The sequence below is a fragment of the Dendrobium catenatum genome, unplaced genomic scaffold (assembly GCF_001605985.2).
Source record: "Dendrobium catenatum unplaced genomic scaffold, ASM160598v2 fragScaff_scaffold_662, whole genome shotgun sequence".
Lineage (NCBI taxonomy): Eukaryota > Viridiplantae > Streptophyta > Magnoliopsida > Asparagales > Orchidaceae > Dendrobium > Dendrobium catenatum.
Genome location: NW_021319124.1, coordinates 269,940 through 284,075, shown reverse-complemented (window position 1 = coordinate 284,075; position 14,136 = coordinate 269,940). Strand labels below are relative to the sequence as shown.

The following is a 14,136-nucleotide window of genomic DNA, read 5'->3' as shown; positions in this document are numbered from 1 at the left end:
TAAATAAGAGACTTCAGAACTTAGAATACCCTATTTTGTCAAGCCCAGCTCTTCTGTTCAGATCTGTTGTCATCAGAGAAAGCATTTTGATCTTCCATAAAGCTTCCTCCTTTGAACATCTCTCTGTTCTAGGCCGGTAATGAATATAGAAAATTTTGAAGATACAGCATAAACCTTAAAGTGAATAATGGCCATTTGAAAGGGAGATGAATTAGGGGCAAGCAGAACAGAAAACTGCTTTATATCTTTCTCATTAAACCTCATCCAAAACATCTTGAAATACAAAATCTATAATAAAAACCATTTCTAACCAAAATTTAAAGGTGAAGTTCAATGATTTTACACGTCAAAATTAATTCCTATGACCTACTTGTTGGACTCTCCTATTATTTCAACTTCACTAAAGAATCGGATTCAGCAGTTACAGTTAACTTCCGAAAAGAAAGCTTTCAACTCTACGAGGCAGTTAACTGCCTCTCCATTCATCTTCCTTGAAGGCCTAATAGAACTTCCAATGATCCTCTTTATTACATTTTGACGACTTCCCATTGTCAACTGTGCACAGCTTGGTACAGCCTCAGTTCTTCGTTCATCTTTCAGTTTTCATAATGTAATAAAGAGGCTCTTGCTCAAGCATCTGGAATGCTGCTTGACCTTATAGAGTATTCAGAGACTAGTTTCATAAACATTGATGTCTTGTCCTCCAAAAGTCTATGTGGGCTGTCAAACTCCGCAACTTTCCCTGATAAGTAAAAGTAAATGTCAAAGCAGTAAAATCAAAAATCTTGATTAGATAGGTTATGGTTAACTCTATGGTAAATAGAAGATAGCGCATCTCTGATAAATTCTGATGTTCTCGCAGTCAATACTTGAATAATCAATCAAAAAAACATATAAAAGAAATCGTGAGATATTTATTATCTACTTACATTATTCTTTTATGGAGAATAATTAAAATAATATCAATTTTCTTTTCTGAATTTTGATTTCTTGATTTACAAATTCTTAAAAACAATCTCATAAAAAGATTTAAATTACATCAATGTTTTAAAGGATTTGTTAATGATGATTACCTTAAACTAAAAATCTAAAACTCTTATATTTCATCAAAAATGCTTAATTCCTAACAACTAATCGTTAAGCTATTTAGAATAATTTTATTAAAGAGATCGTAGATTCATACCAACATGAAATTTAATTTTTTCTCATCATAACCAACCACCTCTAGTAATTAAATTGACAATATACATGCTAGTTTTTCTTTGGTTTATTTTATGCTGATATTTTCTCCATTTTCTAGGGATGTCAATTTTTTTAAAAATTTTCCTTTTAATCATTCTTACGACTTTATATAATATGAGAATATGTTGAATTCTCTAAATTTCCTTTAGGCAACTCTTCTTTCTACATTTACTGAGGTGTGTAGTTGCGGAGGAGCCTTAGATGGTGGTTTTTCAGAGCTTTACACAGTGGATTAATTTCCCATGTTTGGGTTCTACACGGCAATGTTTCGCTGAAGCTTTGGTTTGTTTGGGATGTGGTCTTGGAAGCTTGTTGGCAGTGATTTGGCGTTGGATTGGCTGCGAGTTATAGCCCCTGAAGTTAAAATTGGCCAACAGGGTTATTCAATTGAATGCAAACAGTAGTTAAATAGCTTGGCTGGCGGGTTACCTAAGTTATAATAATTCACAGGCTTCCTATTCAGCGGGATATGTGGGCTTCCATTTTCTTCCTGTGCAGATATTGCGTCTGCAAATAGCTGAAGCTATCCTATCTTGCACAGATTTTTGCAACACTAGGGATTCAGATTGAGGTATAAATCGCTGTTTTTATATTCTAAATTACAAAAAGGGAGAAATTTGTGGTTATTGTTGCATGCCAGAATATTCACAGCGATAGAGAGATAAAAAGTTTAGCGTCCTAATTTTATATGAAAATTAGACGCACGCATAGATAAGAGAGAGTGGTGCAACAATCATAAAAGACACCATAATTTCTATGTGAAAAGTCTTAAAAAGGAAAAACTATGAAGCCTAGCTCAGCTACAATGATCCCACTAGTGTTTGTTGTTGATTACAAATGATGCCCTTCCTCTGGAATAGGTGTTGACACGTGTAAATATACATCATATAAAGCATATTACATGGTTGGAGCTAGAAGAATCTAACGATGTGAGAGTTGTTCTCAAGCGTATGTTGACTTGTTTGTTTGATAGGTAGGACCGTAGTCAGGTGACGGAGGACGAAGGAGCCGTAGTCAGACGACTGAGGTTGGAGGGACCGTTGTCAGGCGACGGAGGTCAAGGGGACCATAGTCGGCGGGCGACAAAGATCGAAGGGACCGTTGTCAGGCGACGGTGGTCGGAAGGACCGTAATAGGGCGACAGAGGTTGAATGGACCGTGTTCGGAAGGACCATCTTCGACGGGTGATGGAGTTTGGAGAAACCGTAGTCAGCGGGTGACTGAGGTCGGAGGGACCATTGACAGACGAAGGTGGTCAGAGAGGCCGTAGTCTGCGGGATACGCACCCGTCGAAGATGGTCCTTCCGAACACGGTCCATTCAACCTCTGTCGCCCTATTACGGTCAGAGAGGCCGGAGGGATGGAGTTTGGAGAAACCGTAGTCAGCGGGTGACTGAGGTCGGAGGGACCATTGACAGACGAAGGTGGTCAGAGAGGCCGTAGTCTGCGGGATACGCCCCCGTCGAAGATGGTCCTTCCGAACACGGTCCATTCAACCATAAAACTGGATGTTGAGTCAAGCCGCATCAAGAAAGAATTGAAAGGAACATAGACAAAAGAAACTAAGCCATATCCTATAAATTTAGAGAGGTTTCACTAGCTCACTAAAATAAAATCCCATTTGAATGATAGTTATATCTCAATTCCCTGTTGATGTGTGTATCTTTCTTGATATACACAGCTGGTTTCATAGCAAACCCAGCTTCTATTCCAGCCGCTTCTAGAAGATATTTACTTGTGAGTCTGTATTGAACAGTGAATAGTATAATAAAGATGAAATGGAAATAGATAAATAGCCGACCTTGAAAAGAACTCGATTAATTGTCATTCTCCTAAATGTGCCGCAGCAAAATCCTCAATTCTCTGTTTTAATGTTTACAAAACATGTAGATTTCGTAGTTATTGTTGGAGATTTTCTTTCCAGGTGATGTTGTTCAAGGATTATGTTCTAATAATATTGTTTAAAAAAAAATGCACGAGAAAAGGCGCCAATAGAGAATCATTTTTTGTCAATCAATCCCAATACCTTCAACTCATCATGCAACAAGATGAAAATCTTCTTCATTTCTTTATGTCTCTACAGCACAAACAGTAGGAAGAACATCAAATAAAGGAAGCAAACAATAAAAAAACAGAAAAATCATTGTAGAATAATTGTTTAGCAAATTAAGATAATTTTTTGCTTAAAGAACTTTAAAAATTAAACCACCAAGACATGAAAACATGATTTTAGTCGAACTCCATCCATATTGACTGATATGGGCAGATTTCGGTCTGTGTAAGCTGATGGCCATGGATACGCATGTAGACTCTAGTTGCATGCCAGCTCAGCCATCTTCAGGTGAATTTGAACCTAGATTTTGGAGGTTTTGAATAACTCTAACCAACAGTACAACGATCTCTTTTATTCATAAATAATCTGTCCATTTTATTAAAATTACCATCCAAACATTGGCAGATCCAGAAATTTTTCTTTGTAGCGCATATTAAATATTTTTATGATAATTCTATTTATGCAAACAAAAATATTTCATATCTTAAAATTTAAGAGGGTAAAATCATGCCCCCTTAAATCCACCTATTGCATCCAAATCTAGTTAGCTTCATTATAATATTTAAATAAAAAATAAATCTATATGTTATAAATTTCATTATTAAATAATATTAAATATAAAAACAAATAACAAAATATAGAAGTAAAACTGTAAGGAAAAGAAAAATGATATCGAAACTTCCACAAATATCAAAACTAGAATGAGGCACATTAAATTTTCTTGCATCTATTTTTATTGATAGGAAAAACGCCAACTACAAGGTTATTTGATTTCTAAATTATTACTACATTTACAATAAATTTATTGTAATTGGAAAAGAAAAACAAGCTGACATGGATAGAGATCAATTGTGTACCTCAAAGCTGAGAACCATTCATTATGTTCAAGAAAACTAGGTTTAAGATACTTGAAATCTAGCAAAAAGAAAATAAGTCTTGATGCATATGAGAACATTTTTTATGATTTATGTAACTATGACAATGCGAAAAAATGACACAGTTATAACCAAGACTAATAAGTTGACGTTCAGGATGTTCTACAAGTATAATGCCATCAAAAAAAAACTTACATCGAAAAATCCTTAAAGAGTGGCCTCCAAGACATAGCACATCTTTTTCATATTTCATGTAAGGGGCGTTCTCTTCATCACAATCTATAAAATTTTTTAGGCCACCAGTATCAAGAAGACAATAGTTTAAATCCAAATGAGGCACACAAAGAAAGCCCATGCATAACAATCACATCACTGCTTCTTCATTGGCTTCAATGTCAAAACGTCGCTCTTGACCAGCAATTATAACCTTAGGGATTTTAGAATGTCTTTCACATACTCTGGTAGCTTCAGATTATGAATTGGGAGCTTTACCTGATGGACTCAGTAGGAGCAGATCCTCTCTTAACTAGAAAAAGGCAGCAAGTTTTAACATTAAAGGGTAACACCAAGACAAATAATGATGAAAATATATTGTCTATAAAAAGTAGCATGGTTAAGAGCAAGTCTCTTTCCAAACCAAATGCTAACAAATAGTTTAACGAGGGACAAAACTCACCAGTTTTCTAATTTCTGCAAGAGCCTAAGATGACATACGTTTGAGAATAAAATGAGAATATACTACAAACAGAAATTCAAAGCATTAAATTCATAAATAACTCAATTTATGTTGATTAGAAATACATAAACTTGCTGTTGATGGCCACATATATAAAGAGGTTGATTTAAAATATCAACTTGTTAAAGAAGAGCACATTCTTATTATAACCCAAGTAGCATTGCTAAAATCCACTACATAGAACATATATCCAGCATTCTAACCTGTCTTGAAGAACAAAACTTTAAAAACATTAACATAATAAGTTGCTAGAGAAGTTCCAGGCAATCCTCGAAACATCAATTATTGCAAAAGGTTAAAATTGACTAGGCCATGCATGCGAAAATGCCAGTTGTTTCACAATAATACGCAAAAGAAACGTTATTGCTATAGTAGGGAAAACATTAATTCTTATTATTGCCCAGGAATACGCAGCAAGTTTTCATGAATCAACACATTTTTGCTTGACAAATGTGCGACAAAATCCATAACTTTCAACCAAGAACTTAAAACAAAATTATAATTGTATATATTCAACAACTTTGAACTAAATAGTCTGCACTTCTCTTAATGAACAAAATCCTTTAATATTTCAAAACATTGGCCATACATAATGAAAATATCATACCCATTTATACTATGCCTTCCATTCTTCTACACTTTGGATGTCAATTAGGCGAAAATTAATCATTATCTCCCTGTTATTAATATAGAAGTCATTAATAAAAATAAAGGTGATAAATACATTAATAAATGAAAATATCTAATTTTATAATTTTAAATACCATAGTTGAGCTTCCTTGTGGTGGATGTTGTCCCTGATAATTTTTCATGAATTGTCTGACCTCACTTTGTAGTGTTTGCACCACCTCCTCAAGTCTTACAACTCGATCAAATGCAATATTGTCTCCACTACTGCTGCCTTGAGTCGTGGTGCTATGAGGAAAATATCTGCTTGGAGTGACCCCAAAACCCTGTGTACGTACCCTCCCTGGGTGTTCTGGCCTCATGATTGTGTACATATCTAATTTTTTTAGTAGTGATTATTGATGGGTGGCATGTACATTTTCATAACTTGATATTATATATATAAATGATCCTCATTCTATACATTTTTGTAGCCCCGCATGTTAATTGCTTGATGAAATGTCTTAGTAGGATAATGTGGTGCGTATGTGCGAGCTTTCTGTGGGATCTTATTCTCTAAAAGATATGTTGACGAGTCTATCTTCTTTGCAAAAATTCCTACAATTTTTATGGAGCTTGTCTTACCTATTTTGTGAAGAATAAATGCAGATTTTTGGGGGTTTTTCTCACTGATTTTATACAAAAATCCCTAGAGAGAATGCCTAATAAAGAGAGAGGATGTTCAAACAGCAAGATGCTTTTAAGAGCGATATTAGCTTCCAAGATGGAGGGAGAAGCTTCTAAATAAAAAAGATAAATAGTGAGAATGGGAGAAAGGCTTTAAAGAAAGTGGGATAGAGGTAGAGAGAGGCTTATAAAAGAGAGAGGGTAAGAGTGATGCTTCTATGAGAGAGAGAGACTTCTAAAAGAGGGAATGTATAAGAGAAAAGCTTGTAAGAAAGATGGAGAGAGTTAGAGAGGCTTTTAAGAGAGAGAGGAGGGAGGGTTTTAAGATATAGAAGTGCTTTTATGAATAAAAAAAGAGATACAAGATTCTACGAGAAAGATGCTTCGAAGAGAGAGAGAAAGAGTGAAAGAGAGGGAGGGAGAAAGAAAGGCTTTTGAGAGTAACCCTTTTACATGAGAAATGCTTTAGAGAGAGATATTTCTTTGAGAGATAGGGAGCTTATGTGAGAGAGAGACCTCTTAAATAGCAATAGGGACCTTTTATAATAAAGAGAGGAGGGCATATCCGAGAGAAAGAGGCTTCTAAGAGAGTGAAAGAGACTTGTGAAAGATGGAGATAGAGATAAAGAGAGTTTATGAAAGAGATAGAGTAAAAACATGGAGAAAGGATTCTTATAAAGTCAAAACGAGAAATTGTAGAAAAGCATCAAAGATAATGAGCCTTCTAAGAGAGAGTAATAGAGAATCATAAAGAGAGAGGAGCTCTTAAGAGATAGGATTATGAGAGAGAGAAGCTTCTAAATAAGAGTAAGAGAAATTTTAGAGAAAGTGAGGCTTATAAGAGATAGAGAAGTTTTTTAACATAGAGACACTTTTAAAAGAGAAATATAATTTTGTAAGGGAGAGAGAGAGAGAGGCTTCTAAAATACAAATAAGATTCTAATGAAAAAGAAAAAGTAGCTTCTAAGAGAAAAGTTTTGAAGGAAGAGAAAGAGCCTTTAAGGAGAAAAGCTTCATAGAGAGATTAAAATGATTTTAAGGGTGAGATAGACGGGCTTTTATGAGAGAGTCTTTTAATTCAGAAAGAGAAGCTTCTAAGAAAGTGAGGTTTCCAAGGGAGATAATGGGAGAAATAAGAAGCTTTAAGAGAGGGAGTGAATATATGAGAGAATTTTAAGAGCCATAAAAAGAGAGAAAAGTTTCTTAGAGAGAGATTTTTAAGACAATCAAATGTTCCTAAGAGAGGGAGGTCTCAAAAAGAGACAGTGGCTTCTAAAGATAGGTTTCCAAGGAAGAGGAGTTGCTTCAATGAGATAGAGAAAGAGGATTTTTTCCATGTGCAATGCATTTATCCAAGTCTGGGGGAGTTATATGCAGTACTTCCAAACAATTATAGAAAAGCCCCCAAATAATAGAATTGCCCACAAGAAAAATAAATGGTTTATATCATGCAATAAAGGTGGAGAAAAATATTCATTTTCATTTACCATAAACCTACTAACTATGAATAATAAATGAAATAGTAGAGTCAATAATTTATAAAATATATGAAAAAAGGAACAAAAATGGATAGAATAGAAACAAAAATGACAGAAATCTCAAGTGAAAGTGTAGACTTAAATGTAAAGCAGCAATGATAAAGTCATTACCTAACATTATTCCATAATTTAAGAATAAATAATATGAAAAACTAATATTAGAACAAAAGGGTAAGCATTCCCATGTGCACTTGAGCAATCATGTTCAAACAAACATACAAAAAAGATAACATTGAACAATTAACTCAGGAAAATAAAGAAAATAGTTTATTGGGATCTCTATAATGGAATATGCATTTATTCAATGATGTGATGGATAAAATATGAAGATATATAAAGCAATTTAATAAAATGAGAAAAAATACACCATCCTTTATGTTTAATTACATCCCAAGATTGGTGAATCTCTCGAGAACACTCTCGACTAAAGCAGTGAAATTTTTTTTCAGGATTTTAAAATTTAAGACAATAATAAAAAGTATTGAATTTTTTAAATTGGAATGCCTCAGGGTTGAGCAGATTTTTCTAGTTGGGCTTTAAGGTTTTAAAATGAGACTTATTTTTGTTAAAGTTGTTATTTTATTAAAAAACAGAAACTTATATTTCTGATCACTAAATCAGGGCAATGTCCAGGACGTGAGGACATATAATATTGGAATTAACCTCATAACCTAGAGCTAAGGTGAGTCACTATAGGATAGTGGCTTGAACCTTATCTAAAAATGCAATGGGACTTGTACCTCTTACAATGCTAAGGATTTAAGAAAGCCTGACTCTTATGGACTTATGATTCTGCCTAGATAGAACTATCAGTTAAACTTCACCTAACATTTTAAAACCATAATGTTCAATCTAAATGAAATGCAAATTAAGGCAGGCTATTGTTTAATTAAAAATTTGGGACAGACAACTAAGAATTCCTAAATGGCCTCAGACTATGAATGGTAGATCATTATTCTAAAATAGATGCAATTATCATTTTTTTTGGTAGGTTATTAATACAATGCATGCTAGTTATATATATAAATTTGTATGACTTGAAATTAAAAAAAAAAAAGGTTTTAAAAAGCTTTATTCTATGGAGTAGGCCTATCCTAAGATAGAACTGCAGCCTAATAAGTCAGATGGTCTGACCAGAACCTCGAGACGGAGAGTTGCCTAAAAAAGGAATGGAACCAATATGTTATGGACTTGGCCGAACATCATTTACATCCTTCTAATTACTAATCTTTCGATGTTATTTAAAGAATTTTTTATTTTATGTCAAGTAGAAGAATTTTTCTTAAAGACTAACCAGAGCTAACATTCAGGCTATCCTAAGCAAACATGCAACTGTCCACCACACACTAGTTTAGTTTTGTGTAAAATCAGAGAGTTTTAGTATATGTAAATCATGGGGTTTTAAATATCGGGTTATATTCTGTTGTCGGTTGTTTTTTTCATAACAAATGCACAAATAGAGCACCCTAAAATAACAAATTTGGGGTAAAACTTTGAAGAATAGAGTTGGAAATCATTATAGTAGAAATAGACAACAACTATCAAATTATTTGAAAAGAAATGAAAATTTCCATCAGAAAAATAGGTCATTTGATCTCTAACTCAACAACCTATTTGAACAAGGGTGAAGGGCTTCAATAAAAAAAAAGTTACCTCTGACTCATACACATTACCACTGGCATTCTATGCAATGCTTTCATACAATAAAGAATATACTGAAGATAATAACTCTTGGCCATTATCTGGAGAAGTTAGCTTTACCCCACCCACATGAGCTTCCACAATACAAAATCAATTGGAACTTAAGATGACCATGTTTAATAGGATAACATATATGATTAATCTACCCAACTCCCAATAACAGTGTCACTCTAGAAATCATCAAAAGCAAAACTATCTAATTTTTAAAACTAAAATCCAGAGGAAAATTAAAATACAATAGTAACAATAATGTGATGGAAGCATAGACAATGATACCTGATTCAATGTTAGAGTTCTTATCGTTGCAGATGGTAGTGGTAGATCCAATCATTTCACAAGCTGATAGCCTCTGAAGCTGTAACGTAGCAACTTACTAATAGTTGAACGTATGGATTCTAGTTTGATAAGAAGAGAAGCATATCAATGCTTTGTTTGCCATCTTCTTCATTGAGTAGGTAAGACTGAAATTGGGAAAATCAATTAACCATGAGAATCATGAAGAACTTGACGTCATATCATCAAGAAAGGAATACAATCAACACTTACGTCAATGTAACAGCCAATGGAAGACCTTCAGGTACAACAACAACCATAATAGTCACCTATTTATAATTCACAGGTTAATTAGTAACTAGAATAACAAAATCCAAGTCTTTCATATGGATACATACTATAACAGTCAAAATCTTAACAGCTCCATCTACAACATCTTTCATACTTGTATGCCCCTTGACAAATTGAACACTTCCATCAAAATTCTTTGTATGACCAGTGAAGAATCAGAAAATTATATCTCAAGTCTTCAGTTTGCAAGACCTAAAATTAAATTATATCTTGGATTCATGTTGTCCTTATGATTATAAGGGAAACAAGAACCAACGCGGCAACAAAGAGCCCTACTATGCCGGTTAAAGCAGCAACACCATTCAAGCACACCTTTTTAGAGGAATCATAATCAAATCAATAATAAAATGGGCCACAAAAAACCTATAATGGAGTTTGTTCACCACTGCCTTCCGATATACTGGCCATCAATAATCCCCATTCAGTATTGATCCCCACAGCAGTCACCTGCACACAGAATAATTTAGAAGAGACACATAAGCAAGCAAAAATAATAACAAAAAAATACATTAAGAATCAATACAAATAATATAACTTCCAAGGCATAATTACATCTAACTTTGCTTTATGTAACTCTAAGTGAGAGTAAGGGAGAAAAACCAGAAGCAACCATGCCCCTAGAAAATGAAATCAGCATTCAACGCCATTACCATTATCATCGTTATACTAATAGGGATATCCAACTAAGTAGCACTCAGATAATGCTAATAATGAGTCCTTCTAGAACTACCTGCTTCTCATTTGAAATAAATGTCCTAGTTCAAGTAAATTTGAGATACCAACAACTAATTCTTATAAATTTATTGCAAAATATTTGCAGCTATGGCTCCTTAAAATAATGGCAAGTTCCTAGCATGCTTATAAACAAATTGGCTAAAAACTACTTGTGGTTTATCCAGAACATTATGTTCCAATCACAAAGCTAGTTTAAAATATTCATCAATCATCTCCTGCAACAAGCAATAATAATACTATAGATGTCTGATAATCCCCACACTGCTATTCTACAAGATACAAAAGAAAATAACTCACAATCATAATCCCATAATCGTCAGTAACTTTGCACCCAGGCATCAAAAATGGTGTTTTGAGATCCTTGTGCGCCTGCAACAAAGAATTGAAACAATCTTGTTAGTCTAAATGATGAGAAATATACAACAACAACATCAATGACCCATTATTGTCAATGACCCACTACAACTCTCACTCACTAAAAGACTACAATTGCATGAGAAAAATAACAGACTCATGGATACATTGCTGGAAGGTCCACCACTTTTCATAAATTAATATAAAGTTGATCATCATACACCTCACGAAGAAATGAACTGCAAGGGTCATAAAAGTAGCGGACTCAGTTTAACAGGGAATCAAAAAAATGAATGCCAATCAAGGAAATTTCGACAAATCAGTTAGAATCACTAACCAATTTAATCGATTCTCAAACATATCATTTTTTTATATCGACAAAGTCAATGCATTTTGAACTCATTTTATATGACATTATAAATAAGAGTGATGTGATTGACATATAAGAATATGTTGGGCATTATATATTTATAATGATATATATAATATAGATCATGTTAAAAATTCAATGATTTGATCGGGTATAGAGGGTAATTCTTATTCAAAAAATAGAGTTGCTTTTTCTATTGTTATGATTAATAAACAAAATTTTTATTACCACAACCCAGGATAGCTCCATTTGGTTTGGAGTTGAGAGAGAGGAAATAAAATGAAATGGAAAAGGAGATATTAAAGAACATGAATTGAAAATAGCTTTCCACATTTGTTTGATGGAGGAGAAAATGAACAACCATGTAATTCATGCTTCGGGTTTTACTTTAGCTTTTCCTTGGGTTTCAGCAAAAGCACATAAGAAATACATAAGTTAAAATTTCATTCATAAAATTAATTTTTTATGTATCACAATTAAACCAAAATGATCAAATTTAACTGTGATGTAAAATATTTCTTATCCATTTTCTCTAAAGCAAATGCAACCTATGTAAAAGAAGAAAGAAAGAAATAAGCAAATGAAATAACAGTGTTTCATCGAGCTAGAAAAAGTGTGTTACCCTAATACAAAAATGAGGTCAATAGCTCTCACATTTGAGAGCAACCAAACTTCTTCAAACGAATCAGGAAAGGTAGCTCTCAAACTACTCATATTATACGATCCATATCATAAAATAAATATTTTAAATATTTTATTAATTATATTATCGATCAGTTCAAAAGAATTAATTAAAATGTGCATTTTAAATTAGAGAAATAAATTTGAGTTATAACTAATCGTATTGTATGAACAACACATCATACTGAATGATTAGCTAATTTAGCAACCCCGCCATCGAATTCAAATTAAAATATATAAATTTAATTTTAAAAATTGAACAATTTATATCATACGAACCTTTTCTTACTATATGATAGTTAATTAACATTTCCTAATTTAAGTTTAGATATTAAGGAATCAAATTAGATTATATTAATTATAAATCATATTGTTTGATCATGTATCATATTCTACGAACCACCCGTGGACACTCTGGATGAACTTTGGTTCACCCTGCACGATTAAATGTTTAATTTGAATTGATCATATAATATGATTTATAATCATATAATATAATTTATATTCATACAGGCTGATCTATGATGGTAATGAACTAATCATACTGTACGAATAGAGTAGACAGAATTTCAAATTAGAGTTTTTTGTAACTCTCTTATATATATATATATTCTTTATAATCATAGCAAGGGTCTTTTTGTAGTTAGATATATGTTTCTTTTATGAGAGTGTTGAAGAGAGAGCATTGAGTAAAGGAGAGAAAGGGTGAGGTTGTATGGGAGGGAGAAGATTCTTATGCGATTCAAGGGAGTGTTAGAGGAGTTTTCATGTGGTTGCTCTTACCAACTTGCACCTAAGCTCCCAAGGTTTGTTAGTATTTATCTTAAAAGAAGATCTTTGAAGAAGCCTTTCGTGTCAAAGCATGATGGGTACTCTGTTGCACTGAGGACATGAAAGGGATTTCAGCTACTCCTTCACACCAAGGATGTTACAGGGATTCTAAATACTTTGCAGCACCAAGGAGGTGAAAGAGATTTTGACTACTTTGTCATACTTACGAGGTGAAAGGGATTCAACTGAAAGTTGGTGAAGGTTGTTAAACCTCTAAGAACTAGCCCGAGGCTAACCAAGAGGGGGTGAATTGGTAATTTAAAAATTCTTTAATAAAATGAAAAACTTTTGACGCAGAAGCAATTCAGTATCACAATAACAAAACCAGAGTTTTCTAAACCACATAGTAAATCATAGAAAAGTGCTGAAATTAAAATGCAGAAAAGTAAAAGAACGAACACAATGGAATTTATAGTGGTTTGGTAAAATCTAACCTACGTCCACTCCTCGGATACCTCCTCCGAGTATTGCACTAAACCTCTTAGTGTCTCTCCTTTAGCCCCCATAGCTAGGCGGAAAAGCCTTTACAAAAATGTCTTCCACCGACTCGGTGAGGCAGAGTACCCTGAATCTTTTTCAACCTTCTCATGAAGGTAGAGAACCTGAATCATTTGACTCCCTTCTAGAGTAGGCAGAGAACCTAAATCCTTTTACTTCCTCCTGGAGTAGGCAGAGAACCTTTATTTGATGCTGAATAAAGTCTCCCCCAGAGCCACTAAGGAACCAGGAAAGTAGCTTGAAGAAGATATGGAAACCATGCTTAGAGTAACCTTTGTGGATCCCTCACAACTCCCCCTCACAAGGTTCTTGCCCTTTCTTCTCTCCCAAAGTTCTTTCTCTCTACGTATCTAAGCTCTCTCTCAGATCAATTCAATAGCAAAAGATCTCTCACAAGACAATATAAGAGATTCAATAGAGAGAATCCAAAATAAGCTCTAATTTTCAATTTACCGTCAAAGATCATTCAGTACGATCAATAGATCGTCTTGTATGAATAGTATAAAATAGTCCTTTCAGACAGTACAATCTACATTATTCTATACTATCAGGTCAAGTATTTGTGTTGATTATCCAGTATAATTTTATGAATGTACTATATGATT

General features: G+C 33.6%; 1 long non-coding RNA gene across 3 annotated transcripts; it reads right to left on the bottom strand.

Annotated features, from left to right (window-relative positions):
- Nucleotides 1-227: 227 nt before the first annotated feature.
- Nucleotides 228-10,441, bottom strand: LOC110109005. 3 transcript variants are annotated; one of them, XR_002304524.2, is made up of 4 exons: nucleotides 10,426-10,441; nucleotides 9,985-10,040; nucleotides 9,715-9,899; nucleotides 228-742 (listed from the first exon to the last, which is right to left on the bottom strand). It is a non-coding gene; the product is annotated as an uncharacterized LOC110109005 (long non-coding RNA). The 3 variants fall into 3 exon arrangements; XR_003701034.1 differs by lacking the exon at nucleotides 10,426-10,441 and adding an exon at nucleotides 10,110-10,203; XR_003701033.1 differs by lacking the exon at nucleotides 10,426-10,441 and having other exon boundaries at nucleotides 9,985-10,208.
- Nucleotides 10,442-14,136: the final 3,695 nt, after the last annotated feature.